Below are 6,679 nucleotides of genomic sequence, written 5' to 3' on the forward strand. Positions count from 1 at the left end.
AAAGAAGACCCCTCAAGTTGTACAAAATCAAATTTGCAACGGAATTGATCAAATGGTTTTTGAATGGTAGGCTCGTGAATATGATGTTTCTTCCCGAAATTTACATAGAGAAAGAACAAATCGCCGGTGCAAAAAAATGGCCAAGCCATGCGGAAATCTCCTGGACATATTACTTGAGTTAGGGCTTTAAGCCTTTTCATGTGCAAATAAGACCCTCTCTAGTTGTACAAAATCGAATTTGCATTGGAATTGGTCAAATGGCTTTTGAACGGAAAGCTCGTAAAATTGATGTTTTTTTTCCGAAATTTATATACAGAAAAAGCAAATCGCTGGCAGGTGACCTAGCCATGCGGAGATCTCATGGACGTGTTCCTTGGGTTAGGGCTTTAAGACTTTTCATGTTCAAAGAAGACCCCCTCAAGTTGTACAAAATCAAATTTGCAACGGAATTGATCAAATGGTTTTTGAATGGTAGGCTCGTGAATATGATGTTTCTTCCCGAAATTTACATAGAGAAAGAACAAATCGCCGGTGCAAAAAAAATGGCCAAGCCATGCGGAAATCTCCTGGACATATTACTTGAGTTAGGGCTTTAAGCCTTTTCATGTGCAAATAAGACCCTCTCTAGTTGTACAAAATCGAATTTGCATTGGAATTGGTCAAATGGCTTTTGAACGGTAAGCTCGTAAAATTGATGTTTTTTTCCGAAATTTATATACAGAAAAAGCAAATCGCTGGCAGGTGACCTAGCCATGCGGAGATCTCATGGACGTGTTCCTTGGGTTAGGGCTTTAAGACTTTTCATGTTCAAAGAAGACCCCCTCAAGTTGTACAAAATCAAATTTGCAACGGAATTGATCAAATGGTTTTTGAATGGTAGGCTCGTGAATATGATGTTTCTTCCCGAAATTTACATAGAGAAAGAACAAATCGCCGGTGCAAAAAAAATGGCCAAGCCATGCGGAAATCTCCTGGACATATTACTTGAGTTAGGGCTTTAAGCCTTTTCATGTGCAAATAAGACCCTCTCTAGTTGTACAAAATCGAATTTGCATTGGAATTGGTCAAATGGCTTTTGAACGGTAAGCTCGTAAAATTGATGTTTTTTTCCGAAATTTATATACAGAAAAAGCAAATCGCTGGCAGGTGACCTAGCCATGCGGAGATCTCATGGACGTGTTCCTTGGGTTAGGGCTTTAAGACTTTTCATGTTCAAAGAAGACCCCCTCAAGTTGTACAAAATCAAATTTGCAACGGAATTGATCAAATGGTTTTTGAATGGTAGGCTCGTGAATATGATGTTTCTTCCCGAAATTTACATAGAGAAAGAACAAATCGCCGGTGCAAAAAAATGGCCAAGCCATGCGGAAATCTCCTGGACATATTACTTGAGTTAGGGCTTTAAGCCTTTTCATGTGCAAATAAGACCCTCTCTAGTTGTACAAAATCGAATTTGCATTGGAATTGGTCAAATGGCTTTTGAACGGTAAGCTCGTAAAATTGATGTTTTTTTCCGAAATTTATATACAGAAAAAGCAAATCGCTGGCAGGTGACCTAGCCATGCGGAGATCTCATGGACGTGTTCCTTGGGTTAGGGCTTTAAGACTTTTCATGTTCAAAGAAGACCCCCTCAAGTTGTACAAAATCAAATTTGCAACGGAATTGATCAAATGGTTTTTGAATGGTAGGCTCGTGAATATGATGTTTCTTCCCGAAATTTACATAGAGAAAGAACAAATCGCCGGTGCAAAAAAATGGCCAAGCCATGCGGAAATCTCCTGGACATATTACTTGAGTTAGGGCTTTAAGCCTTTTCATGTGCAAATAAGACCCTCTCTAGTTGTACAAAATCGAATTTGCATTGGAATTGGTCAAATGGCTTTTGAACGGTAAGCTCGTAAAATTGATGTTTTTTTTCCGAAATTTATATACAGAAAAAGCAAATCGCTGGCAGGTGACCTAGCCATGCGGAGATCTCATGGACGTGTTCCTTGGGTTAGGGCTTTAAGACTTTTCATGTTCAAAGAAGACCCCCTCAAGTTGTACAAAATCAAATTTGCAACGGAATTGATCAAATGGTTTTTGAATGGTAGGCTCGTGAATATGATGTTTCTTCCCGAAATTTACATAGAGAAAGAACAAATCGCCGGTGCAAAAAAAATGGCCAAGCCATGCGGAAATCTCCTGGACATATTACTTGAGTTAGGGCTTTAAGCCTTTTCATGTGCAAATAAGACCCTCTCTAGTTGTACAAAATCGAATTTGCATTGGAATTGGTCAAATGGCTTTTGAACGGTAAGCTCGTAAAATTGATGTTTTTTTCCGAAATTTATATACAGAAAAAGCAAATCGCTGGCAGGTGACCTAGCCATGCGGAGATCTCATGGACGTGTTCCTTGGGTTAGGGCTTTAAGACTTTTCATGTCTAGGCGAAGACAAAAAGTTCAGAGGCATGAATGCTGCCCGCCCCCGCCCCTTATTTTGCCGTTACTCTGTAGATCTAGTCGACAATTGCATATAAAGTAAACATATAACAATATCATGTATTAATTTATACATTTTTAGACACTAAAATGTAATATCAGTTATAGAAGTTATTTGACTTACACATTTTATGCGTAGACGCAGTAAGAAAATTCTTAATTCAGTTATCAGGTTAGCCATCTTGAAAATACAACTGTTGTCAAGACGTCATCAATATTGTGATGTCACAAGGAAATTACATCCAATAGGATCGCTTGACACATTATCAACGGTAGCAACAATGTTTGGACATATAACAAATATTCTGATTCGGTGTTCAAAACAAAATTATTTATTTCTTTATTTTTATTGATTTATTTAATTCTATTTAGATGATTACACAGACTACTGAAGAGATAATCAATTTATTATATACTTATAAATGAAATATTGAGAAATATTGATGGAATAAAATGTGTATTTTCAGTTTCAGTTTTTTCACTGAAAAAAATTATTTTTCACTGCAGTGAAACATATTTTCCGTATTTTCACGGGTGTCTTGCCGGACTACTTTCTTTTAAATTCTGCCAGTACACAAAATTTAAGGGAAAGTCTTTCTAATTTTAATGTCAAAAATGAGAAAAGTGTATATAATAAACAGAAAACTCAAGTTTTTTCCATAAATACATGATGTATTTTCATCTTTTGGCATGAAAATTACCATATTTCACTCGTGGCTACCGTCACTCATGAAATATTTATTTTCATACCACTCGATGAAAATAAATCATGTACTTATAGAAAAAACTTGAATATCCTCTATATATTACTGCGCATTGTACAATTGCAGTTGCGTAGCAAGCAAGGAGATTCGTTGATAATGAAATTAAATAAAAAGGTTTATTTTTAGTTTTTCGTGAAATATGGTATATATTTTCATGAAACATGATAAAATGCCAAATATTTTCACTCGCCATCCCGGCTCGTGAAAATATTTAACATTTTATCATGTTTCGTGAAAATATATTCCATATTTCACTCAAACAAAAATATACCCTCTCACTATTTATCACAAAGCAAAAATAACGACCGTTTGAAGTGAAAAAAACCGTTTTTATTGACGCGCCTATACGAGGATTGATCATAAAGTTCTCGGCCCGATGTACTTCCGGTAGTCAGAGAACCCAACTAATGGTCTTACTTTTCAATATAATCGCCCTCCACATAAATGCACTTTTCCCACCTGTGCTCCAACTTGTTTAAAATATGACAAACAAGATCAACAAGGAAAGGCGGCGTTAGTCTGGATTACATGCCCTTTTCTCTCCGTTCAATACTAAATTTTATAGTACGGCGGGAACCAGACTAAGGCGGCGTTCAATGAACACAACCCCCACACGATCCAGCAACAAGAGCCAGTGGCAAGGAGCCCAGGAGGACACCAAACAAAAACAGGACAGGACACAATACAGAGCATGGGCAGGTTATTCACTAAAATTGGGAAACGGACAAAAGCCCTCCCGGACAATAGCCCTCTCGTGAAAATGACAAGGCGGACAAAAGCCCTCTCGTGAAAATGACAGGGCGAACAAAAGTCCTCCCGTGAAAATAACAGGGCGGACAAAAGCCCTCCCATGAAAATGACTGGGCGGACAAAAGCCCTCCCGTGAAATTAACAAGGCGGACAAAAGCCCTCCCGTAACAAAAATAAATATGTATGTTGAATACCTGTGTTTTCAATGCAATATATTAAAATTGTAACATATATTTCTTGTTGTTTTAAATTTGCATAAGTATGCGTATGAGCTAGAACCACCTTTTATTCTAAATATACCTTCCTGAAATGTTTAAGGAGTTAACTTTGTACATGTATGTCGTAAAAAACAGTCACTTTAAAAGTAATTGACTCAGTACAAGGCACATTATAAATGTCTTTAACTTTTATGGTAGATAATTTTAACATCTTTTCATTATTTATTACTCTATTAATATTAACTTCACATAGGAGTAATCCATCATATCAACGTGAATAAATATGCTTTTACAGATTTTAGCACTTATTATTCAAATGCCTCTCAGAAATGTGCTCAAGCTCATACAAACACGGTTATGCCAATGGTAAAAAAATCATGCTTTCAATTTTAATATGTTGAGTGCATTGAAAAGAAAATATAAACTATTCAACGTACACATATGTATTTGGTGCGGGAGGGCTTATGTCCGCCCTATTATTTTCACGGGAGGGCTTTTGTCCGCCCAGTCATTTTTACGGGAGGGCTTTTGTCCGCCTTGTCATTTTCGCGGGAGGGCTTTTGTCCGCCTTGTCTTTTTCACGGGAGGGCTTTTGTCCGCCTTGTCACTTTTTTACGGGAGGGCTTTTGTCCGGGAGGGCTTTTGTCCTACACTCACTAAAATTATATATAAGAAGAAATAATTAGTAACTGATAAGGAATTCAAAGAAAACAAATAAATGATTGAATAATAGGCTCATAAAGTCAAAGGGCATAGGGGAAGGGGACAGGAACTCATTTACCGCCTCCATGACACCTAACTAACTGTGATGCATCATGGGTAAAAATACAAATACTGTATTTCCAGGAACTGTACAGTACACGTTGATCATTGTATTTAAGTCCCTGAATCATAAGATTATCCTTGGGATTGAAGAGCTAAATTTGGATATCTAAATTTTATACCTACAATGCTAGTCTAACATTTTCTTTCCCGCTAATGGTCCCAGCTGTTTTCTTCAGCAACATGTTTTCCAAGAATTTTTAGATAAGAATGTCAATAGGGTTTAAAAACAAAACGATAGCAACTGATTCTTGTCCTTGTTGTTTGTACGAGAATCGCACAGAAATATCAACTTAATTCTACGAAGACAAACTGTAGTATACAAACTTAATCATGATGAATGGTATACGTTATACATATCAGTTTTTTTCCATTCATTTGCCAACCATAAAAAAGACAACAACAACATATATTACAACAATAATCAACAAGAGCCCGGTTTGAGCCGGGTGATGCGCCCCGAATAGGTTTTGGACACAGGAAAGTACACCTCTTGTAGTTTCAGAGTTATGTCCCTGGAAAAAGTTCAAAATGCAATAATTCCAAAATTAGGCAAGGCAGAGTTACTGTTCTTTGACTACACATCTAATCAATGTGATCTATCAACCTACAAAGTTTCTTGTTGATATCTTTTATGGTTTCCGAGTTATGTCCGACAACTTCAAAAATTAAAAAAAACAAAGGGCAATTACTCCAGAATGAGGCACGGCAGCGTTATGATTCTTGTACACTGCACATCTACCCTTTGAGATATATCTGCCTACAAAGTTTCATGTTGATATCTCTTATAGTTTTACAGCTATGTCCTGGACAAGATTTTTTCTAAAAGGGGAGATAATTCAAAAATGAGGCTTAACAGAGTTATGGTTCTTTTGCACTGCACTTCTTCTCAAGGAGATCTATCTACCTACAATGTTTCATCTTGACATCTCTTATAGTTTAAGAGTTATGTTAAAATTAACAAACGGCAATAACTCCAAAATTAGGACAAAAGAGTTATTGTTCTTATGCACTGCACATCTGCCCATCGAGATCTATTCACCAACAAAGTTTCATGTTGATATCTCTTATAGTTTTAGAGTTATGTCCCGGACAAGATTTTTCTATCAGAGGAGATGATTAAAACAACCGGGCAAAATAGAATTATAGTTCTTTGACACTGCATCCCCCAAACGCCCTCTACCACTGTATGAAGTTTCAAGAAATTATCTCCAAGGCTTTTCAAGTAATTCTCCGGACAAGACAACGAACAGACAGACGGACAGACGAACGTTCCATAATTTATGGTTCAGGGGCTATTTTCTTTGTTATTTTCTTTGTTTTCTTAAGGGCTACTAGCCCATAAACCCTTTGATCACGGAATGAACTTTTTGTTCTCTTTTGTTCTCTTTACTGTAACATAGCCCCTAAATCCAAAATGTTTGCTCGGACGGACGGACAGACAGACAGACGGACAAAGCGCCGACTATTTGCTCCCCCGAAATTTTTCGCGGAGCATAAAAATAGGAAGAAGGTATGCATTATAAACAAGAGCGATCAGTAATCACATGTGTTGCTTCATAATGGCCAATTTCATGTTGGGACAAATTTTGTGACAGACGGACAGACAGACGGACAGTGCACAACTAGACTTGGTACTGA

The sequence above is a fragment of the Ruditapes philippinarum genome, unplaced genomic scaffold (assembly GCF_026571515.1).
Source record: "Ruditapes philippinarum isolate M1 unplaced genomic scaffold, ASM2657151v2 ctg1937_1_1_1_1, whole genome shotgun sequence".
NCBI classification, from domain to species: Eukaryota; Metazoa; Mollusca; class Bivalvia; order Venerida; family Veneridae; genus Ruditapes; species Ruditapes philippinarum.